The sequence below is a fragment of the Mirounga angustirostris genome, unplaced genomic scaffold (genome assembly GCF_029215605.1).
Source record: "Mirounga angustirostris isolate CCGP_5_RB_7025 unplaced genomic scaffold, mMirAng1.0.hap1 SCAF_4, whole genome shotgun sequence".
NCBI classification, from domain to species: domain Eukaryota; kingdom Metazoa; phylum Chordata; class Mammalia; order Carnivora; family Phocidae; genus Mirounga; species Mirounga angustirostris.
In genome coordinates, this window is record NW_026991712.1 from 52,840,270 (window position 1) to 52,865,811 (window position 25,542).

General features: G+C 37.9%; 1 protein-coding gene and 1 long non-coding RNA gene across 3 annotated transcripts in view; one reads left to right on the forward strand and one right to left on the reverse strand.

The window, feature by feature from the left end:
• Positions 1-25,542, forward strand: part of ZNF704 (zinc finger protein 704) — a 237,991-nt gene that overhangs the window by 117,326 nt on the left and 95,123 nt on the right. The gene's annotated exons all lie outside the window — the stretch shown is intronic.
• The window catches only part of LOC135364098 (uncharacterized), a 29,790-nt gene that overhangs the window by 1,702 nt on the left and 2,546 nt on the right, over positions 1-25,542 (reverse strand). The window contains exons 2-3 of the long non-coding RNA XR_010410628.1: positions 23,460-23,576; positions 9,407-9,472 (exon numbers count right to left, since the gene is read on the reverse strand). This is a non-coding gene — a long non-coding RNA (uncharacterized LOC135364098). The remainder of the gene's footprint in view (positions 1-9,406; positions 9,473-23,459; positions 23,577-25,542) is intronic.

Consider the following 25,542-nt stretch of genomic DNA (forward strand, 5'->3'; position numbering starts at 1 on the left):
TTGCTTGTTCACCAGGGTAGCTTTTGGCTCTTTCTTACCTGTTTACTCTTGATGCAATTGAAAGGAAACAGAGCTGGGAGGATTAGTAGACCCGCTTGAAAACACTAACTATAAAGATTGCTTTTTTCAGTTTTTCCCAAACGCAGAGCAGGCCAGCACCCTAAAGAGCTTAGCTCAAAAATGCCTACTATTCTCTTGCCCTCAGCAATTAAATAAAATATACTTGGAAACTGCAGCTCACAAATCAGATCGCTCCAAGGGATTGGAAAGAGCTGGTTTGATAATTATTTGAGTCCAGTTCCTTGATAAAGGTTTACTTTATCCCACTTTGTTTTTTTCTTTTTTTCTTGGCAGTGGACATAAAATGACAACTTTGCAGATTAACATTGATTTGGTTTTTATGGTAAAAGCTTGTTATGCCTAAGGAAATACTGGGAAGTAGCCAGCGCATGTTAGGTAATGAAATCATCTATGTTGAATGTATTAACGTTGAGCAATTAAACCGAGCACTCAGGGGCTCCTGGTTGGCTCAGTCGTTAAGCATCTACCTTCAGGTCGTGATGCCAGGGTCCTGGGATCGAGCCCCGCATCATCGGGCTCCCTGCTCAGCGGGAAGCCTGCTTCTCCCTCTCCCACTCCCCCTGCTTGTGTCCTCTCTCGCTATCTCTCTGAGTCAAATAAATAAATAAAATCTTAAAAAATATTTTTAAAATATAAATAAATAAATAAACTGAGCACTCAGTTGGTTCTCAAGCCCAGTGTTTCTTAACGAGAGACCATTAATTCAGTAACAAAGAAGCAGTAGGAGGATCTCCTCTCAGGAGGATCCTGACTGACAGAGAGCCCTATCCACTCACAAAAGACAGATTCCATTGATTGGGAAAATGCAAGGGAGAGATCGCTACTAGTAATTAAGGTTTTTATATTAATTTGTATTTTATTCGTTATAATATCTTGCATGTATATTTGGAAAATAGTACGAATATATGGTGGACACCTTGAAGCCCCTGAAACAGTGTTTGCCTCATAATTAGTAGGCAGTAAATAGTTTCAGCGGAGAATTAAACATTATTCAGTGGATGGACAGTTGTTCGTGTCCATGCAGACTGATAAAAACTTCAAGGGCCTGCAGTTTGGAAACCAAAATGCAGTCTGTTTCTGTGCCTCTTTATAGGACTCTTGTCTCGCCCCTGTAAACAAAGACCAGGAGCGAAGCAGAGGGCCGACCGAGATGTCATTCTTGGTGAGGGGAGAACGCCCCAGGGGTGAAAAGCATCCTGCTGCCCACTTTCCTTCACAGTGTGATCACTAATGTGCTTGCCGGCTGGAAGTTTAAAGACTTCCTCAGCTTTGCCCCTTCTCAGTGTGTCCAGATAGTAGGATTTCGGTGGCTAAAAAGAAGCAAAACTTTTCTCATTAACATTCTTCTGTTAAAGCTAAGTTAGGCGTCTATGTTGCAAGAATAAACATTTTCCCACACAGAACTGATTAGAGCTATTCGTTCATAAACATTTTTTTTTAATTTTCCTTAATCTTTATGCAAAAAGAGTTGTCTTGGAACAACCACTCCAAGATGCCCTCAGAGATTTCACTAAACTCCTTAGAGCTGGGCTGTCCAGGATAGTCTCCATGAGCCCTCATGGGGCTACTGAGCCTTTGAGATGTGGCTGGTCAGAAGTGAGGTGTATTCGAAGTTTAAAATATACAGTGGGTTTTAAAGATTTTGTATGGGGGAAAAGGACGTAAAATATCTCATTAAGAATTTTTTATATTGATTATATTTTTAAATGATAATATTTTGCATATGTTGTACCAAATAAAATACATTATTAAAATTAATTTCTACCTTTTTTTTTAATGTGGCCACTAGAAAATTCAAATTGACACATGGGGCTTGCATTGTATTTCTATTAAGCAGTGCTTCTCCTTAGACTATGAGGAGATCCCACCCCTCTGAGTCAGTGAGTGAGAAATAATACCGGCCCTGAATTCCACACCAGTTGGCACTCACTGCCCCTTCTAGGAGTAGATTAGATTGATCTGAGTGGCCCTGAGGAATTATTTCCTGTGCCAACCCTGATCGATGTTTCAGCTGCCTGAGGGGTATGTACTGAGAAGGAATAGAGGCCACCATACCTTGGCTGAGTGGGAAGGAGTGCCCAGAACCCCTGGCCTGAACTTGTCTGCCCACCCAGGAGGAACTCTTGATCCATTTAAAGGACAATTGAGCAGAAACTTCAAAGGCAAAGGAGTTTCTGTTAGAACAAACACCTTAAAGGAGTTGACACAGTGCAGGTGAGGGGAAGTTCGCACACCTGGGATCATTCAGGCTGGTTGAATTCAGCTCAAAAAGTCACCTTTGGTAAAGAGGGAAGGAAACATGGAGTGGGCAAGGGAGGGCCCAGCCCTGGACTAGTCACTGACACCACAGGGGTCGGGTCATAGGTGCCCATTTGTTGCTATTCTTCACAGGGACAGCTTTCCCCAGCAGATAGTTACTGAACGCTAACTATAGTTGGCCCTTAAACAGTGGTTTGAACTGCATGGGTCCGCTTATATGCAGATTTTTTTTCAATACAGTGTAGTACTATAAATGTATTTTCATTTCCTCACGAGTTCCTTAATAATATTTTCTTTTCTCTAGCTTGCTTTCTTGTAAATATACAGTATACACAATATATAACCTATAAAATATGTCAGTCGATGGTTTATGCTATCAGTAAGGCTTCCTGTCAATAGTAGGCTATTAGTAGATAAGTTTTGAGGGCGTCAAAGCTAGACACCAGATTTTTGACTGTGGGGGGGGATCAGTGCCCCTAATCTGCACATTGTTCAAGAGTCAACTGTACACATTTATTAAATGCTAACTACAGGCCAGATACTAGGTTTCTTTCTGGGCATTAAATGCTGAAATAAAAAAAAATAAGATACAGTCTTTGACTTCAAAGGGATTATAATCTACTAGGCAGGTAAAGGCCATTTGTCATTTGAAGATTGTAAGGTAGACTCCTTAGAAGTAGCTAGGGACATCCTTTTGTGGGCAAGGGAGCTGAATGCACACCTCACTCACTGGGCAATGGCCCTAGATATCTAGCTGCCTTAGCCCTTCCCACAGAATCTACGTTCCATGAGAGTAAGGGTTTTTGTTTCTGTTTGTTGACTGCTGAATCCCCAGCACCAAAAACAATGATTGGAACTGTGAAGTGCTGAATAAATATTTGTTAAATGAACCAGGGTTTGGATGAAATTCCTACACACTCCATTCCTCTCCAAAAACTAGGCCCAATATGGTTCCTGAAGGCCTAGAAGCTGGGGAAGACATCTTCAAACTAGTCGCCTTCCCTCTTCACTCCCTCTTTTTTTTCTTACTCTTTCCTTCCTTAACTTTCTTCTAAGATTTAGTGTCTTTCCTGATTATAGGCCAACTTGCTCTGGCCCCAGTCAGTCTTTCTCTTTCCAGAATTTTTTCTACCCTTCTCTTCTTCCCACCCAAAAACAAGTTGCTTTTTCTCTTGCTATTTCCCATGGTCATTGCCAAATCTAAGATGTGGATTTTATACTGTGATTTGAGCCCAAAGGCTATGAGAGGATCCTGTGAAATCTTTCCAGGTTAGAGATAGGCCTCTAAGCTCAGAAGTCTGGTTGCCTACAAATACAAGGCATTAATGTCAGGGCTGGGAGGTTGAATGATGACCTCAACCCAGATACCTTAGGCACCGTCTATTGTTGGTAAGCTTATCCTTTCCAAAGACATAAAGACATCTCTCATTCTTATTCCATTATACACACTTTCTCTGTTCACATGGGAGGATTCTTGAATATACCCAAGGTGGGGAGAGGGCTCCATTAGATTTTGCATGGGGCCCCCTTTTGTTAGATATACCAGTGATTTTGTGTCTGGGTAAATGCCTGCCGTTATTTTGGAGGAGACATCTCTATACAACAGCCCGACTTTTCTGACAATCCAGAAAACATCTTTAACATCTAATTGTAATACAGAAGTTTCTGAAGATGGAGTATAACATTCACATACATCCTTGCCAGTAGTAGGAATATTGTTCCATGTAACAGCTATTGCAACCTCCCAGAGGAAAATGAAGTACTTTAAACATTTTTTTTTTCAAAATCTACATAAATAGGCTAAGGGTCATGGGGTTGGAGTGGCTTTCATAATTGCTGATGCAATCATAAAGGCCTTCAGTCAGCCTAAGTTCACACCATGGAATGAGGATGTACTGAGTATAGTCTTCTCTAATAACATTCTTTTTTTTTAAGATTTTATTGAACATTATATAAAAAACCAATGATGTACTATACCTTGGCTAATTGAATTTAAATTTTAAAAATAATTTTTAAAACATTTTATTTATTTATTTGAGAGAGAGAGAGAGCACAAGTCGGGGGGAGGGGCAAAGGGAGAGGGAGAAGCAGACTCCCTACTGAGAAGGGAGCCTGCCATGGAGCTCAATCACAGGACCCTGAGATCATGACCTGAGCCAAAGGCAGATTCTTCACTGACTGAGCCATCCCGGCGCCCCTCTAATGACATTCTTCATCCAAGTTCATTTTGATGCCACCGTATTTGGAAAGAGTAATTGTCTAAACCCTTGTCCCCAGTCCTACTTCCTGCTTCCGTTTTTATTCAGAGGTTTGTGTAGCACATAAAATAAGGCAGCAAGTGAAGATCAAAAGTTTTGCAGCAGAGTTAGTGTTTTCCGTACCACTTTATAGTTCTGCTTATTTATGGTATAAACTGTATTCAAGTCCCATAAATAGAACCTTTCAATTTAATTGAAAAAAATTATTAAGTGCTCAATGGGTTCCAGAAGAGCAAGAATCTTAGTTGCTTGGAAAGCCTATTTCATGCTTAAAGGCCAGTATGGCCTACCACAGAGCCACACCGCAGACTGCAAATTTAGCAAACCCAGAAACTTAACTGGAAGTCAGAATTGGTCCCATATGATTAAAAACAATTTATTCAATTACTAGATTCCTTCAGGCGGAAAGCTAGAAGTGCTGGGATCTAGGAAACAGATGTGGAAAGCCCAGATTAAGCACATGTGTTAGGACAACAACATATTGTCAAAGAGACAATAAACTGGATTCAGAACTACCCAACGATTTTCTATTTTAACACTATTGCCCTTAAAATGGAAATAGTACCACTTTATGTGATAAGAGAGTTTAGAGACTGATAATCGTACCTTCACAACTATATTCTCATTTAGTCTTCCTAATAATATGATGAACTTATGAGTACACTTTACCTGATTTACTCTGCATATTGCATTTAAATGTTCTTCCTCCAGAAAGCTTTCCCTGATTTATTCCTGCAACCAATATCCATACCACCAAGGACTGGGTTCAGTGTCCTCCACAGCACTGGGTCCTTACCCCTCTCAGCACCTCCCACTCTCCACTGAATTTACCTCCACCATCTGCTGCCCCACACTGGACTTGTAAAGTACTGGAAAGCATGGTCCTATCTATGTAGTTCTATCTAGCTGAATCTTGTGCTCTGTAACTTAGTACAACACCCAGCATGTTGAAGGAGCTGATGTGAATTGAATTACAGAGGTGGATACTAAAGCTCAGAGGACTTAAACATCTTGCCCAAGGCACTAGAATGTGAACCTCATAAGAGTAAAGACTTGGACCATCACATTCAGTATGATATCCCTAACTTCTACAAGAGTGCTTGGTAGGCACTCAAAAATGTTAAATGAGTGAAGGTAATAGGTGAATAGTCGAGCAAGGACATAAGCACAGGTCTGCACTACTGAAACCCTGTACCTTCCTAACATGTCCAAAAACATGAAAGGAGATCAAAAATATCGTTTAATAAGCTCCTACCACGTGCACGGCTCTGTGTCAACCACTTTCACATACATGATCTCCTTTAATCTTCACGACAGGCCTGGGGTTATGTTTGTATGAAGTTGCATTTCTCTTGGGCAAATACCCAGAAGAAGAGAGGAGGTCCTTGTTTAACTTTATAAGAAACTGTCAAACAGTTTTCCAAAGTGATCCCATCTTTTTCACCATCTTCACTGCAGTCCTGAGAAAGTGTGCATTAGACTAGGAAATTAAATCGACTCTCCCTTGACAGAAATACATTTAATCAGCTAAGAGTCCTTGAGACAATTTTGATGTTTTCCTTATCTTTCCAAAGGGCTGCTTGTTTCTGTTTTGTACACTCTATCAGTCTTTAGAATCTGCTGGTTCTGAGCTTATGTTCCAGTTCATTTCGAAGTGCACTGTTTTTTTTCAGCTGTAATCTGATATGTGGAATTTGGCCTTGCTTCTGTACATTTACTGGTGTTCTATGATGCGAAAGCACTTCCAAAATTATAGAAAGAAGAATTGCAAAGTAATTCTGTTGTGATATATATGTTTAATGGCAAAGTTGCAAATTTTATATTCTATTTATTATAATTGTAAGGTATCTCCCTTATTTTTAAAACTTTGGTTGAGGTGGGTGGCCAGTCTATTAAGATTACTGGACATTATCAACACACAGTGTTATTATAGCAACATTTCCCTTAGAGCATTTTTCTAGTGCTAGAACTTAGCTGTGTAATTGCCACAGCCCTAACAAACAAAGCTAAGGAATTTCCCTCTGTGCTTGGGGAATTCCTTGAATTGAAATTTCTCCTTTTCTCTTGCCTGTCTTTAAAACTTAACAATAGATAATAATATTGCAGAAGTATGGGCTGCCATAAAAAATATAATACCACCTGCTGCAAAATTCCAAGGGGACTGAAAATGAAGTAAAATTATTTAGTTTCTTAATTATGAGCTTGGGAATTTCAAAATTTTTATATCAAGTATATTGAGACGATGATACCTAAACTTAAACTATATTATAGAAAAATTTAGGAAAAAACAGAAATGGATTGCTACACAATGTTGTAGGAATAGAAGAGATGGCTCTTCTCACTAAAAAAAAAGATATTTTTCAGGGCACCTGGGTGGCTCAGTCAGTTAAGCGGCTGTCTTCGGCTCAGGTCATGATCCTGGGGTCCTGGGATTGAGCCCCACGTCCGGCTCCCTGCTCAGCAGAGAGCCGGCTTCTCCCTCTTCTTCTGCCTGCCACTCTGCCTACTTGTGCTCTCTATCTATCTGTCGAATAAATAAATAAAATCTTTTTTAAAAAAGATATTTTTCATTCTGAACTTGTACATTTAAGAAGTTGATTGTTCCAATTGTAAATATTTTTTCTAAATAACTGACCATAGATTTTTTTAAGTAGAGGCCATGAATACAAGTGTTGTTTCTTTATGTTTGTTTTGTATTGTTTTGATTCTTTTTTATAGCAATTTACTACTACAAAGGAGTAAGTTAAAAGTTTAGGAGCCACTGAGCTTTGAGGAACAATCAAAAATGAAAATGCATCTGTGTATCCTCTAGCTTAAATAAGCCATGTAATTATCTAATTGAATATTTAATATTCCTTAGTTTGTATCTGTCTTTCCATTACCTCTGGCCTCCCCAACAGTAAAAGGGGGCATTCCATTAGTTAAGCACATTATTTTAAACAAAGACCACCTTTCCCTAGCTCTGTGCATAAATAAGTGTATTTGTGCCAGTTGAGTGCATTTGTGGATTGTGATAAAACTGTCATCCACTAAATTGCAGCCAGATTAGATCATGACAAATGTAGTAGGGATGACAAGAAGATTTCTTGAATGGATATTTGAAATTTTCCATGATGTGAAAGTCCCTGAGCTCCTTGCTCTCATAAGTGATTACATTCTGCAACAGGGGAGACAATATTTAATGATGTGATTAGCAGTTGGTGACATATTTGGCTTCATGTTCCCTTGTGATTGAGTTACTTTCAAGCAGTGCCTTGGGGAGATGTATTAACCCTTTCATGGCCCTCGGATGTAATTCAGTGGAGCACTTCTCTCAGTGCTACTTCGGTGTTTTAGAATAGCGTGGTCCGATAAAATAAATTGCAGGACACGTGTAATTTTACGTTTTCTAGTAGCCACATTTTAAAAAGTGAAAAGAAGCAGTTGAAATTAACTTTAATAATGTATTTCATCTCACCCAGCATGTCCAAAATAGCATGTCAACATGTAATCAATATTTTTTTATTAAGGAGATATTTTAGATTCTTTTTTCAAAATAAGTCTTCAAAATCTGGTGTTTATATTACACCTAAAACACAGCTCAATTCAGACTAGCCACATTTCGAGTCAAGAAAGAGCTTCTTATCTTTCAGCCTGGAAGCCACTCACTTGGTTGAGTCATGAAAATTCCGAACATTTTTTTTTCTTCATTTAGAGCCACATTTCACTATCCTTCAGTCTTAAGTTCACTAGAAAAGGAAGTTTTTTATTTTCATTGTCCATAAGCATTTATTGGAACACAGCCACGCTCATTTGTCTACATAATGTCAATAGTTGAGTAGAAAGGGAAATTTTGATAATTACAAAAGCCAGCACTTACTGAACCATCCACGGTGCTAATAAGCCAGTCACACTAATTCCTGTTCTCATTTAATTCTCACACGACCCTAGGCAGTTCCGCATCCATATCTCTGTGTTACACTTGAGGAGAAGAGAGTTGATTCACCTATTTAAGGTCACGTGGGTGGTAAGATGCCAGACTCAAGATTTGGATCCCAGTTCGCGGACCCACCCCCAGCTACTGAGCTGACCACAGTGGGCTGGAGGCTCACTGAGCTGCCAGGAGCCCTCACAGATGAGCCAGAATGGAGATTGTGCAGAATGGCAGCGGACAGCTGAGACAGCTGCTAAGTCAGCTCTCAAACCTACCTGCTTTTCTGAACATCCTCAGGCAGGCGCTTCTCTCTTCTCAGGCCACACTTTAGTTCATATTTATTTAGTGGGACATGTGAGGATATTTACCCACTAACATCATTAGAGACACTTCTTTAAGTGTATTTATAAATTCCGCTGAGTCCTTACACCCCATATTATTTCATGGAGATGAGGCTTTTTCTTTTTCTCCAGAATTTCTATCTGGACCTGGGAGTCTCCTAACTATGAATATAAGTAGGGAAGTGATTTCTCTGCTAATCCAGGAAACAGCGCTTTGAATGGAGGAGAGGGAAAGCAGATGTGGCTCCTGAACATACTTTCTAGCTAGAAGGCTGAAGAGAAGGAAAATGTTTTGCAGTGTAATTGATCTGATGAGCTGTCATCTTCCTGTGGAGGGCTTTGCTAAGTCCTAAAATGTTAGCATGTTGACCATATCCAACGCTGGCCCTTCCCTTTGCATCACATCCATTTGTCCATCAAAACAGCAAATAGGACAAGGTCAGGAAGGATGGGGAGAAAGGACTGAAGGTTTGCTGCCTTTCTCTCCATAGCTTTGCCCTTGTATCTCAGAGGGGACAGAGCATTCCAATTAAACCAACGTGTGGGACACCTACCTGAGCCATCTGGGTATCCACCATAGAAGAAAGGATTGACCGAAACACTGCTTGTTTTCCTGGAATCTAGAGTTCCAAATAAAGATTTGGAGAAAATGGCTTATTAGATATGACCCAGAAATATGATTTTTAATCTTTGATGGGATGAAAACAGCCCATTACTTTAGAAATCCAAAAATTACACTCATTGCCTGAGTGGATTTCTGGGCTGAATATTTGCTAAGTAACCCGAATTGGCATCTGTCTTTAGTCATAATTGCCCATCAAAGTGGAAGCAAGGAAATATTTCCTATTTAACTTACAGTTCTAGCCTGATCCTCAGTTCTATTCAGTCATTCTTTTGCGAGCCCTGTTGTTTCTCAGCTCTTAGCCCTGGGTCTGAGGGTTAAGAGATCAACCACTATAAGTTTTGGCATCCCATGGTAGACATTCAGGACAGTGTGGGAACTTTGAAGAAGAATAGTCATTTTCTCTTCAGCCAGAGGATTTGCTGAATACTAGGTGCTCAGAGGAGACAAAAGTACATAAAACTATGTCACTGCTTTCAAAATCGGATTGGGGAAGTAGGTGTACATCTAGAAAACAATATGCAACAAGATATAATCGAGCAAGCCCTGTATTGCCAATTTTGTAGAATATTAAAAATATATTTGAATGGTACTAAAAACAGGTTTATATTATTGCAAAGGTTAGAGGGCTCAGTGAAAAGAATATAGACTCTGGAACCAAACCAACCTGTGTCAAATGCCAGGCCTTACTAGCTGTGTCACCTATAGGAATAGCAATAGTCCTTATAGGATTGTTGTAAAAACTAAAAGAGAGAATATATGTATATGTGCAGCTTTAAAAGATGTCCAAATAAGTCTTACAAAAGAATCCCAGATAATCTAAGTAGATACTCCTCCAGGGGGTAAAAGTTAACTCCCTCACCTTGAGTATAGTCTAGATTTGTGACTCGCTTCCAAAGAAGAGAGTAGGCAAAGGAAAAAATACTAAATGTACAGAGAAATCTGGTAGATACCCCCTTTAACCAAATGATCAAGGTTAACATTATGAGAGAGAAGTCATGTTGATATGATGTATTCCCTGAAGTGTTCTGATGAGAAGAGCACTTTACCTCTGTGGTAATCTTTCTAAAAACTCTTAACCCCAGTTTAATCATGAGAAAATATGTCAGACAAACCCAAATTGAGGGACATTTTGAAAAATAAGTGACCAGTATTCCTTAAAACTGTCAAGGTCATGAAAAACATGGAAAAATTGAGAAATTGTCACAAACCAGAGTAGACATTGTAACCAAATGCAATATAGTATCCTGGAAGGACCTTGGAAGAGAGAAAAGGACATTAATGAAAGAAAGTGGTGATATCTGAATAAAGTCTGGAATTTCATTAAAAGTAACATACTAATGTTCGTTCCTTGGCTTTGACAAAGGTACCAAAGTAATGTGAAATAATGACATTAGAGGAAAGTGAAACTCATTGTGGGGTATATAGGGAATTTACTGTATTATTTTTATAATTTTTCTATAAATCTATTCAGAAAAATTATTCCAAATGTGAAGTTCATTTTAAAATGCATCAAATTCTGGGCGCCTGGGTGGCTCAGTTGGTTAAGCAACTGCCTTCGGCTCAGGTCATGATCCTGGAGTCCCGGGGTCGAGTCCTGCATCAGGCTCCCTGCTCAGCGGGGAGTGTGCTTCTCCCTCTGGCCTTATCCCCTCTCATGCTCTCTCTCTCATTCTCTCTCTCTCAAATAAATAAATAAAATCTTAAAAAAAAATAAAATGCATCAAATTCTTTGATACTCCTACCTTCAAAAGATGGAGATTGATTGCCCTTCCCTTGAATGGACTGTATTTAGTGATACACTTCTAGTGATAAAATGTGGCATAGATGATGACATGTAATTTCAAGACCAGGTCATAGAAGGCAAGTGACTTCCTTCTTGCTCTCTGTGGGATCATTTGTTCTGGGGAAGCTTGCTGCCATATCATGAAGTTACTCAAGTAGCTAAGAGGAGGCCCACATGGTAAGGAACTGGGGACTTCTACCAACAGCCAGCAAGAAACTAAGTTTTTCTGCCAACAGCCATACCACTGAGCTTACTTATAAAAGGACCATCCAGCCCCAATCAAGCTTTCAGATGACTGCAGCCCTGCCTGATATCTTGCCTACAGCCTCTAGAGGAATCTTGAACCAGAACACTGAAGGAAGAGGCTCCCAAATTCCTGACCACAAAAACTGTGTTATTTGAAGATTTATTTATTTATTTATTTGAGAGAGAGAGAATGAGAGACAGAGAGCATGAGAGGGAGGAGGATCAGAGGGAGAAGCAGACTCCCTGCTGAGCAGGGAGCCCGATGCGGCACTCGATCCCGGGACTCCAGGATCATGACCTGAGCCGAAGGCAGTCGCTTAACCAACTGAGCCACCCAGGCGCCCCAAAACTGTGTTATTTGAAGCCACTAAGCTTTAGGGTAATTTGTTTTGCAGCAATAGATAACTAATACAGTATGAAACATGGTTAGCATATTGGCTGGTATATATAAGTATTCAATAAATTATAATTTCTATTATTATTGTTCAGAAATGATTATTTTTTTTCCTCTATTATCTAGACCTCACATTTCCTCTCCACTTGGAACAGTGATTCTTAACCATGACTACACATTAAAATCAGCTGTTGAGCTTTTAAAAAAAAATTCTAAGGCCCAAGGCCTTAGATCAGATTAATTAAACTAAAAATTTTAGGATGAGCCCCATCAGTATTGTTTTAAAATTCCCTTAGTAATTTTCATACTCAGCCAGAGTAAAGGACCATTGCTATAGAAACAGCAGCATTTAAATAGGGACTACCTAAGGGAAACAAAGGTAAAAATGAACTACTGGGACTTCATCAAGATAAAAAGCTTTTTTGCATAGCAAAACAAACAGTCAACAAAACCAAAAGACAACGGACAGAATGGGAGAAGATATTTGCAAATGATATATCAGATAAAGGGCTAGTATCCAAAATCTATAAAGAACTTATCAAACTCAACACCCAAAGAACAAATAATCCAATCAAGAAATGGGCAGAAGACATGAACAGACATTTCTCCAAAGAAGACATCCAAATGGCCAACAGACACGTGAAAAAATGCTCAACATTACTCAGCATCAGGGAAATACAAATCAAAACCACAATGTGATACCACCTCATACCAGTCAGAATGGCTAAAATTAACAAGTCAGGAAACGACAGATGTTGGCAAGGATGTGAAGAAAGGGGAACCCTCCTACACTGTTGGTAGGAATGCAAGCTGATGTAGCCACTCTGGAAAACAGTATGGAGGTTCCTCAAATGGTTGAAAATAGAGCTACCCTATGACCCAGCAATTGCACTACTGGGTATTTACCCCAAAGATATAAATGTAGTGACCCGAAGGGGCAGCTGCACCTCAATATTTATAGCAGCAATGTCCACAATAGCCAAACTATGGAAAGAGCCCAGTTGTCCATTGACAGATGAATGGATAAAGAAAATGTGTGTGTATACACACACAATGGAATATTACGCAGCCATCAGAAAAATGAAATCTTGCCATTTGCAATGAGTGGTTGGAACTAAGCAAAATAAATCAATCAGAGAAAGACAATTATCATATGATCTCACTGATATGTAGAATTTAAGAAACAAAACAGAGGATCATAGGGGAAGAGAAGAAAAAAATAAACCAAGATGAAACCAGAGAGGAAGACAAACCATAAGAGACTCCTAATCATAGGAAACCAACTGAGGGTTGCTAGAGGGGAGGGTAGGTGGAAGGATGGGGTTACTGGGTGATTGACATTAAGGAGGGCACGTGATGTAATGAGCACTGGGTATTATATAAGACTGATGAATCATAGGTCTGTACCTCCAAAACCAATAATACATTATATGTTAATTAATTGAATTAAATTAAAAATGTTAAATACATACCTACATACATACATACATAGGGGCTACCAAATTTCTAAGACTTCTGAAGTTAGGACCATAAAGTTGTATTTTCTTACTATTCTTACTATTTCATCAAAATAGGCTTTATGCATTGGGGAAATGTGTTGCAAAAAAAAAAAAAAATCAAAAACTATCCACTGAAATAGCCTGTGATTATATAGCCTCCTTTGAAAGAAATGAAACAATCTTTAACTAAAGGAGTTTATCAACTAGACAGAGAAACCACAGGATAATTCTATTGACCTTACAGCAGCAAAACAGATTATTTGTGGACTGTATTCCAAAGGACAGTTAATGTTTTCCTTGGTTAATGTACTGAACTAGAATTCCTTCTTTCCAGTTTATATTTTCTTTCTGTCAAGCATAACTACCAAAGCAACATTTGCTGTTTATAAATCTAAGAGAATTAGCTGCATAAGGCATCTAGGAAAAAATAAATCACCAATTTGTTTAAATACTCTTTATTTGACCCCCCCAAAAAAGTCTTTGTATTTATTTTTTAATTAAGTTTTTCATTTTAATTTCAGTATAGTTAACATACAGTGTTATATTAGTTTCAGGTGTAAAATACAGTAATTCAACAATCCATACACCACTCAGTGCTCATCGTGATAAGTGCACTCTTTAATCCCCACCACCTATTTCACCCACCTCCCCACTCACCCCCTTCTGATAACCATCAGTTTGTTCTCTACAATTAAGACTGTTTCTTGGTTTGTCTTTCTCTTTTATTTTTCTTTTCTCTTTTGTTTCTTAAATCCCACATGTGAGTGAAATTATATGGTATTTGTCTTTCTCTGACTGAAAAGTCTTCATATTTTATACTGAAAGCACGAAGCCATGAAACAGAGAGCATATAATTAATGTAGAAGACTTTATTTCATCTTCTTGTATAACCCAAGGAAGAAAATAATCCACCAGGAATGAGGTCTCTATCAAAATCAGTTTTGACCTTTCTATTTTGTCATCTGGATAGCTCATTGGCAAAGGGATGAAGAAAATGGTAACTTCTGAGATCAGCAGGCCCATTATGGTCCAATGAAGTTTTGTTACTTAGATTTGGATACTAGGTTGAATATATTTTAAAGGCATTTGTTCAGCATAGATTTTGTGAGCAGCAATTTAGAAGATTATGAAGATTCCACCCCTGACTCAGTAGGTTTATAGCACCATTGTTAAAATGAAAGCTAGTATAGAATGTACTCCAAATTTTTGCATTTTAAACCACGAATAAAATACAATTAAAAAAAAAAAGAATGACAAGCATGAATCAGTTTTGACAGAGAAGATACATAGGAAAAGGTAGGATTTGGTCTTATAAATAAGAATCCTAGGTCCTTGTTATTTGAGTATCATTTTGGATAAATAAGGAGAAAGGAAAGCATCTAAGCTGGAAGAGAATCACAAAAGCAAAAATAAGCATCATGTGGGGAATGGTGAAATGATCGACTTATATAAAGTGGAGGTTTATTTGAAAAGTAATGGGAAGTGATTCTGAATAAGTAGACCAAGACCAGAAAATGTTGAAGCCTTGAAGGCCAGACTGAGTACCCAGAAACCACTGAAGGTTCTTGAGCTCACTGAAATTGGGGAGTTATGTACAGAGGAGAGGGTAGAAATAAGCAACTGAGGATGATTTGAAAAGTGTAGAAAATTAGAGGGATAGACAAATCTGAGACATGGTAGAGATGAATTGAAAAACTTGAACTTGATGATTCATTAGATTCATAGTCTCCTTTTAGCAGATATGTCGTGGGCTGAGGACCAGCTTTAGGTGGCAGGTAGCCATCAATAGATAGTGATGGTGGTAGCCATACAATCAACAAATGACCTACTTTGAATCTATAAATCAGGAGTGTGATTCTATAATTCCTGCAAAATTTGGATACATGGTAAAACTTGAAAAGGTATTTTTATAAAATGTTCATCTTTCTATTTTAGGTAAACTCAAAAGGCATTTCTGTAGAAAATAAAATTTTGTCTGCAATATACACTTAACATAGTTCTTTTAAAATGACATTGTTACATCTAGGAATTTGTTTTCTCCATTTCTGATCAGTACCTAACCTTTTAAATTCTAGTTTATCTTGTTCAAGCACATGCTAAATATCTAATTCTTGATACTAACAATCATTGCACTTCAAAAATAAGATATCCTTATGTGTTTGAAACATTTCTTACAGTTTTTGTTTAGTAACTAACTTTTAGATTAACTTTCTGAAATAATGATGGTATCAAACAATCCAGAAAACAGTCGGGATTATTCTCAGTGGCCTGTAGGCCTCTCCACAGTGCTCATTAAGTGTCCTCACAACATGGCTACTAGTTCTCCACAGAACTAGCGCTTGCACCCTTTTCTGAAGGCTAAATGTGAAGAGCAGTGGCCTGCCTGTCTAGTGATATGGCCTTAGGAGAATTTGCTTGACATTCTATCAATAGGGTTTCTTCACATTCTGCTGTGACTAGCTGACTTGTCACAAATGAGTGGATTGTCAGTTGCCCACAACTTAATTTAAAGAATACTGGTTCCTATAGTATGAGAGTAGTTTGAAGAAGTGATGCAATTAGATCCTTAGCCAAATAAAATAAAATAATATATAAATTATATATATTATATAGTTTTTGTTTTTTGAGGTATCTGTAATGTAGATTAGTTAATAAAACCGTACAAGGACTTCCATTTCTGTAAAGGTCAAAATTTAGACCAACTCTCCTACTGAGAATAATAAAATCTGGAAAAAATATACTACAAGGAATCACTTGGAGGCACCAGAGATCTAACAAGGCAAAATTATGGGAAAGATAGGAAAATGAAGAAATTCTAGAGAGGTGAGCCTGCCATGAGGGGCCAGTTTTCCACTCAGATGTCTGTTGGTCCTGGAAGATATAACTGAGAGGCTGAGAAACTGAACAGGGCTTCTGACAGCCCTCTGTAAGAGAAAAATAAAACTTGGAATCTAGAACCCACCAAAGTTGGGAACGAGACTTGTAAATACCCCAGGCTCTTGATTAAAGCACTGAAAGTCTCCCATTAGGAATAAGAATGAACTGTAAGTAGATTGTCCTCTCAAGCCTGAAGCTCAACTTCAAGTCATTTTTAATTCTTGAAATTAAATCAAGATGATCTCAGATTGCTGGTTTCTAAACCTGCCAATTAGAAAGGAAAGCATCTCTCAAGGAAAAGAATGTCATCAATTCTCAAATTATTTCTACAGATTTTCACATGCTGTGTCCACTACTCAACTAATAATAATCAGGCTCATGAGGAGATAAGACAGTATGGATGAAAAAAAAAAAAAAAACAAGAAAAATAACAGGTAATGGACACATGGGATGTACATAATAAATTAGCACACAAAGGGACTTAAATTTTTTTTTAAGTTTTTATTTAAATTCCAGTCAGTTAACATACAGTTTAATGAGTTACAGGTGTATGGTATAGTGATTCACCACTTCCATACAACACCTGGTGCTCATCACAAATGTACTCCTTAATCCCCATCTCCTACATAACACATCCCCCCACACACCTCCCTTTTAGTAACTGTCAGTTTGTTCTCTAGTTTAGAGTCAGATTCTTTGTTTGCCTCTCCCTCTCTCTCTCTCTTTTTCCCTTTGCTCATTTGTTTTGTTTCTTAAATTCCACATGTGAGTGAAATCATATGGTATTTGTCTTTCTCCAACTGACTTATTTCGCTTAGCATAATACTCTCTAGCTTCATCCATGTCCTTGCAAATGGCAAGATTTCATTCTTTTCCATGGCTGAATAATATCCCATTGTATTTTTATACCATATCTTCTTTATCCATTCATCAATCAATGGACACTTGGGCTGTTTCCATAATTTGGCTGTTGTAAATAATGCTGCAATAAACATAGGGGTGCATGTATCCCTTTGAATTAGTATTTTTGTATTCCTTGGGTAAAGTGTGATTGCTGAACCATAGGGGAGTTCTATTTTTAACTTTTTGAAGACCCTTCATATTGTTTTCCACAGTGGCCACACCAGTTTATATTCCCGCCAACAGTGCAGGAGGGTTCCCCTTTCTTCACATCCTCGCTAATACCTGTTGTTTCTTGTATTGTTTATTTTAGCCATTTTGACAGGTGTGAGATGATATGTCACTTGGTTTAGATTTGCATTTCCCTGATGATGAGTGATGTTGAGCATCTTTTCATGTGTCTGTTGGCCATCTGGATGTCTTTATTGAAAAAAAGATCTGTTTATGTCTTCTGCCCATTTTTAATTAGATGATTCATTTTTTGGTTGTTGAGTTGTATCAGTTCTTTATATATTTTGGATACTAACCCTTAATTGGATATGTCATTTGCAAATATCTTCTCCCATTTCATAGGTTGTCTTTTACTTTTGTTGATGATTTCCTTCACTGTGCAAAAGCTTTTTATTTATATGTAATCCCCAACGTGTATTTTTGCTTTTGTTTCCCTTGCTCAGGAGACCTATCTAGAAAAAAACTGCTACAGCCAATGTCAGAGAAATAACTGTCTGTGTTTTCTTCAAGGACTTTTATGGTTTCAGGCCACATTTATATCTTTAATACATTTTGAGTTTATTTTTGTGTGTGGTATAATAAAGTGGTCCAGTTTCATTCTTTTGCATGTAGCTGTCCAGTTTTCCCAACATCATTTGTTGAAGAGACAGTCTTTTTCCCATTGGATATTCTTTCCTGTTTTGTCAAAGATTAATTTACCATATAATTGTGGGTTCATTTGGGTTTTCTATCTGTTCCATTGATTTATGTGTCCGTTTTTGTGCCAATACCATACTGTTTTGATTACTGCAACTTTGTAATATAACTTGAAGTCCAGAACTGTGATGCCTCCAGCATTGCTTTTCTTTTTCAAGATTGCTTTGGCTATTTGGGGTCTTTTGTGGTTCCATACAAATTTTAGGATTGTTTGTTCTACTTCTGTGAAAAATGCTGTTGATATTTTGATAGGGATGCATTAGATGTGTAGATTGCTTTGGGTAGTATAGACATTTTAACAATATTTTTTCTTCCAATCCATGAGCATGAGATGTCTTTTCATTTCTTTGTGTCATCTTCAGTGTCTGTCATCAGTGTTTTATAGTTTTGAGAGTACAGGTCTTTCACCTCTTTGGTTAGGTTTATTCTTAGGTATCTTATTATTTTTGGTGCAATTATAAATGGGATTGATTCCCTGATTTCTCTTTCTGCTGCTTTATTATTGGTGTATATAAATGCAACAGATTTCTGTACATTGATTTTGTATCCTGTGACTTTACTGAATTATTTATCTATTCTAGCAGTTTTTTGGTGGAATCTTTCAGGTTTTATATAAACAGTATTTTTAACATGTTCAATGAAATTTTTTTAAAAGGCTGGAAATTTTAGAAGAGAAGTGGAAACTATAAAAATGAACCAACTGAAAAATCCAAGAACTGAAATTAAAAACTTTACAGATGGGTGAATTAGCTATTTATTGCTATGTAACAAATCATCCTGAAACTTAATGACTTAAAGCAGCAATAATTATTTAATCTTTTTTATAATTCCTAGGAGTCAGGAATATAGGAGTAGCTAATTTGGCTGGTTCTTGCTTGAGGTCTGTCAGGAGTTTGCCATCAGATGCTGGCTGGGGGCAGGCATCTAAAGACATAAGTGGGACTGGTGCCATCTGAATGGGACTTATTCATTTGGATGGGAATTTGATTCCTTTCAATATGGGCTTCTCCAGGGAGCTGTGTGAATGTGCTCATGACATGATGGCTGGTTTTCCTCAGAACTAAAATCCAGGAGAACAAGGCAGAAGCTGCAATGCTTCTGATGACCTAGCCTCAAGAGTCACCACACACCACTACTACCATACTCTATTGATCATATGGATCAGCCCTGATCTAATGTGAGAGTAAACTACCTAAGGATATGAACACTAGGTGGTGAGAATTATTGGTGGGGAAGTGGGGGGAGTACTTGACAGCTGGGTACCATGAGTAGGCACAGCAGAATTAATAAATAAGAAAAGGGAATTGGTAAACAGAATAGAACGCATCGAGACAAAAGGATGGAAAATGCAGAAAAGGGGGTATGGACACAATATGTAATTGAATTTTCAGAGAACAGAAGAGAGAGATTAAGACAGAAGCAGTATTTGAAGGGATAACAACTGTAAGTCTTCCAAAACCAATGAAAGATATAAAGGCACAAATTCAAGAAGCCCTATGAATTCCAAGCAGGATAAAAAGTGCAAAACTGTAGACTCTCACATATAATTGATCTTTACTTAATATTTTTAGCCTGTGTTTGAAGACATTATTGCTGGTTTGAATGGGGCTATTCATTTTTGTAATTTTGGAGAATTCCTGCCTTAATGTGATAGGAGATTTTGCTACTATTTATGTTTCATTCTTAATTGTTCCTAGTCCTTGGTTACTAGCCTTTGGGTCAGCCTGAAACACTATATAAAGAGAAAATGTACATTGTAACAGAAAACACAACTCCCATTAACTTGATATTATCCAGCCATCTAGCATTCCAACTATTCCTAACTTTCATACATACCTCATTCATACTTCCATACATCTAAAAAGCAATGATAGTTAAAATTTATAGAAATGATTTTGAAGTGTTGAAATCCCATCAGAATCTTTCTTTTAATGTTAAGTGTTTACTCTATTTTGGGGTTAAATACATCATTATATAATCCAGTTCTTTAAAACTTGACCATGTGTATATAGCATTGTTAATTGAGTATCTGAATAACCACACATACCACTTCTTGGCCATGCTACATTGGCAGGAGCTAATTTGACATATGTCTGGCTCTTTTGTTTAGAAAAACCACCATTTTTACTTCTACTAGTTGTTTTTAAATGGCAAGCATTTAACAAGAGAAATTTTTATTAATATTAAGGTCCCAAAATGTTGGTATGGATTATGAAACAGTGAATGCTGTCCATCTAGAGATGGAATCTGTTTACAACAGGTGGGGACAGATGGCCATTCCAGCTTCAAATAGAGATTTTTAGCTGCCATAAGGAAACAACTACCTTAAAGCAGATTGGGTTTAACCCACTATCTCTTAGACTGGTTTCTTTCATTAAAAAAAAAAAAAAATACTCAAATGAAGTCATTTTTCTCCAAATGTAAGCATTCAAAATAAGGGTCTTAAGAAGTCAAGTCCAGTTATTAAATTATATGATTCTATTCGTTTCTTCAAAGTTTAACACAAACTTGAGGGGGTCCAAGATGGCAGCATAGGAAGATCCTGAACTTAACTCCTCACATGAACATACCAAACCTACATCTACATGTGGAGCAATTGAAAAAAGACCTGAAAACTAGCTGAGTAGTGCTGTCAGAACAAATGATAGAAGGACCACATGGAGACAGGTAGGAGAGGCAGAGATGTGATCTCACCAAAAACTCGACCTCTGGCACCACAACCCACAATCAGGATGTATCTCATAAATCCAGGGCTTCTCCCTGAGGAGCAAGAGGTTTGTGCCTTAGGTACCCCAACACCTGGAACTTGCATCAGAGAGACAAGACCCCAAAATGTTTGTCTTTGAAAACCAAAGGGCTGTAGGGAACTACGATGCTGTTCTGAAAGGACTCACACACAAACTCACTTGCCCAAGGGCCCAGCACAAAAGCAATGGTGCTAGACTATATGTGAGGGAGATTCAATTGCTAATTTTAAGCATCTGCTAAAGGAGCAGGGGGCCTACTGAGACTCTCTCCAGGGATGGAGGCACTGGCAAGCACCATTTTTGCATTCTCCCTCTACTTGCTGGCCCTGGAGGTCATGCACAGTCCCTGGACTCTCACTGCCCTGCTAAAGCCAGTGAGCATGCCCCAGCTCTGCACTCTCCCAGTGTCTTGCTAAAGCTGTTGGTGCACTCTGGCCTCCACTTGCTTGGCCCTGCTAAAGCCAGCAGGCGTGCAGAGTCCACATAGGGGACACTCCTTTATCACCTGGCTCTGGTGGCCAGGAGCTCTTGCATTCCTGGGTCCCATGTGACTATAACAATTGGAAAGACAGTTCTTGGCAGGCTACCACCCCAGGGCACTGCACAGACAGCGAACTGAAACACACCCCCAGTTTTGCTATAAAAAAAAGTGAATTTACTTTTCCTGGAGCTTCAGCCTAAAGGGCAGTCTTCAAGTTTGTTACACATCTAGAAGCTACAGAGGTGCTGTCAGGGAAAGTAGGCCATGGGATACCATCTTTGTGCTCTTCCTCAGCCTCATGACACTCTGTTGCCTTTTTTTTTTTTAAAGATTTTATTTATTTATTTGACAGAGAGAGACACAGTGAGAGAGGGAACACAAGCAAGGGGAGCAGGAGTGGGAGAGGGAGAAGCAGGCTTCCCACCGAGCAGAGAGCCCTAGGATCATGACCTGAGCCGAAGGCAGACACTTAACGACTGAGCCACCCAGGTGCCCCATCTCTGGTGCCTTTCAAAAAGGAGTTTATCCACTCATCTAGAGCTCCAATTACTGCAACTGTCACCCAAAAGAAACCTCCAGATTGCCTGGTCTGGAGGCCAGCAGGGTTTGTGACAGCATACTTTAAAAGCAGCTGCCTGAGGGTCTGGCTTCCAATCAGCCTGAAACTAGGTGCTGAGATTCTTTCTTTTGGAACATTGAAACTGTCAACAACTGAGACCTATCAAGAATAAATCCGGCTGACAATCACAAAGGTTTGAGAGACAACCAAGAGCTAGAGCAAAGTTGAATGATAAGTTTCATCTCCTACACAAAGCCAACTCCTTCATTACTGGGAGAAGTAACTTTTTCACTTAATACATAGAAACAAACACAAAGAGTCCAGCAAAATGAGGAAACAGAAGAATATATTCCAAGTGAAAGAATGAGATAGATGAACCATGAGAGATGATGGACTCTGAAAAACAAACTGAGGGTTCTAGAGGGGAGAGGGGTGGGGGAATGGGTTAGCCTGGTGATAGGTATTAAAGAGGGCATGTTCTGCATGGAGCACTGGGTGTTATACGCAAATAATGAATCATGGAACCCTACATCAAAAACTAATGATGTAATGTATGGTGATTAACATAACATAATAATAAAAAAAAAAAGAAAAAGGGTTGGGAGAACATCGGAAGGAACTTATTGGTTGTCCATCAGAAAAATGCATACCTCAGCTGGAGAAAGATAAGTTTCTCCTTGGAGATCCTGCTGTTTCCAACATTAACCTCCCCAAAGACCAGAGAGATTTCGTTTCTTGGGAATGTGTGTGGAGACTGAATTTTGGTTATTGATTGGCAAGAATAAAAACACAGCACTTTGCACCCACACAGAAAAAAAAAAGAAAAGAAAGAATGAGATAAAATCTCAGGAAGAAAACCTTAATGAAATGGACGTAAGTAATTTATGTGATAGAATTCAAAACAATGGTCATAAAGATGTCACCGAACTTAAGAGAAGAATGGATGAACATGGTGATAACTTCAACAGAGCAATAGAAAATATATAAGAAAGTATCAAAGAGAAGTCACAGAGCCGAAAAATACAATAACTGAACTGAAAATACACTAGAAACGTTCAACAACAGACTAGATGAAGCAGAAGAAAGGATCAGTGATCTAGAAGACAGGGCAGTCTTCCCAAATAGAACAGCAAAAAGAAAAAAGAATGTTTAACAAGTGAAGATAGTTTAAGGGACCTATGGGACAATATCAAAAGGAATAACATTCACATTATAGGAGTCCCAGAAGTAGAAGAGAGAAAGAAAGGAGCAGAAAACTTATTTGAAGAAATAATGGCTGAAAACTTGCCTACCCTTGGAAATAGACATCCATATCCAGGAACCCATTGAATTCTAAATAAGATGAACCCAAAGATATCCACCCATGACACATTATAATTAAGATGTCAGACATAAAAAATAAGGAGAGAATCTTAAAAGCTTGCAAGAGAAAAAAAAAACTTGTGATGTATAGAGAACCCCCATCAACCTATCAGCCAATTTCTCAGCAGAAATTTTTCAAGTCAGAAGAGAGTGGTATGACATATTCAAAGTTCTGAAGGGAAAAAATTTCTTACCAAGAATACTTACCTGGCAAGGTTACATTCAGAATTGAAAGAGAGATAAGTTTTCCAGACAAGCAAAACCTAAAGGGCTTCATCACCACCAAACCAGCCTTACAAGAAATGTCAAAGGGACTCCTTTAACCTGAAAAGAAAAGGCACTAATTACAAAAACACTTGTGAAAGTATAAATCTCACTGGTATGGGTAATGGATTAGTCACTTATAAAGCTAGTATGAAGGTTAAAAGACAAAAGTAGTAAAAATAACTATTACCACAATAATTAAGGGATACACAAAATAAAAAGATATAAAATGTGATATCAAAAACATAAAATGTGGAGGGGAAGGTAGTAAAAATGTAGAGTTTTAGAATGCATATAAACTTAACTTGCTATCAATATAAAATAGACTATAATACATATAGGTTGATATATGTGAGCCTCATGGTAACCCCAAAGCAAAAACCTAGAGTAGATACACAAAAGATAATGAGAAAGGAATAATACTATAGAAAGTCATCACTTTTATTCAAAATAGTATTGGAAGTCCTAGCCAGAGAAATTAGGCAAGAAAAAGAAAGAAAAGGCATCCAAATTGGAAAGGAAGAAGTCAAACTGTCACCATTTGTAGACAACACAATTTTATATAGAGAAAACCCTAAAGACTCCACCAACAAACTATTAGAACTAATAAGCAAATTCAGTAAAGTTTCAGGATAAAAAATCAATATACAAAAAGCTATTGCATTCTTATACAATAATATGAACTCTCAGCAAAAGAAATTAAGAAAATAATCCCATTCATAATCTTATTAAAAAAGAATAAAATACCTAGGAAGAAATTTCATCAAGGAAGTGAAAGTCCTGTACACTGAAAAATTCTGAGACATTGATGAAAGAAATTGACAGAGACACAAATAAATGGAAAAATATTCCATGCTCATGGATTAGAAGAATTAACACTGTTCAAGTGTCCATACTACCCAAAGCTGTTACAGATTCAATGTAATCTCATCAAAATTCCAGTGGAATTCTTCACAGAAATAGAACAATCCTAAATTTTGTATAGAACCACAAAGGACCCCAAATAGCCAAGCCAATCTTGAGAAAGAAGAACAAACCTGCAGGCACCACACTCCCTGATTTCAAACTATATTAGAAAGCTATAGTAATCAAAACAGTAGGATATTGGCATAAAAACAGATAAATAGGTCAATGGAACAGAATAGAGAGCCCAGAAATAAACCCATACAAGAATACGCAATGAAGAAAGGACTGTCTCTTCAATAAATGGTGTTGGGAAAACTGGACAGTCACATGCAAAAAAAGGAAATTAGACTACTCATGTCCACCATACACAAAAATTAACTCAAAATGGACTAAAGACTTGAATGTAAGACCTAAAACCATAAAACTCCTAGAAGAAAACACAGGCAGTATAAGTTGCTTCACATAGGTCTTGGTAATGATTTCTTGGATCTGTCTCCAAAAGCCAAGGCAGCAAAAGCAAAAAATAAGCAAATGGAGCTGCTTCAAACTGAAAAGCTTCTACACAGAGAAGGGAACCATCAACAAAATGAAAAGGCAACCTTCTGAATGGGAGAAAGTATTTGCAAGCATATGTCCAATAAAGGGTTAATATCTACACTATATAAGGAACTTATACAACTCAAGAGCAAACCAAAACAAATGAAACAACAACAACAAAAAAAACCACCTAATTTGATTTAAAAATTGGCAGAGGATCTGCAAAGACATATTCCCAAAGAAGACACACAGATGGCCAACAGGTACATGAAAAGATGCTCAACATTACCAATCTCAGGGAAATGTAAATCAAAACCACAATGAGATATCACTTCATACCTTTTAGGATGGCTATTTCCAAAAGAGAAGAAATTAGTGCTTGGTGAGGATGTGGAGAAAGGGGAACCCTCATGCACTGTCGGTGGGAATGTAAATTGGTGCAGCCACTGTAGAAAACAGTGTGGAGGTTCCTCAAAAAATTAAAGATAGAACAAACATATGATCCAGCAATACTTCTGGGTATTTATCTGAAGAAAACAAAAGCACTATTCAAAAAGTTATGTGCATCCCCTATGGTTACTGC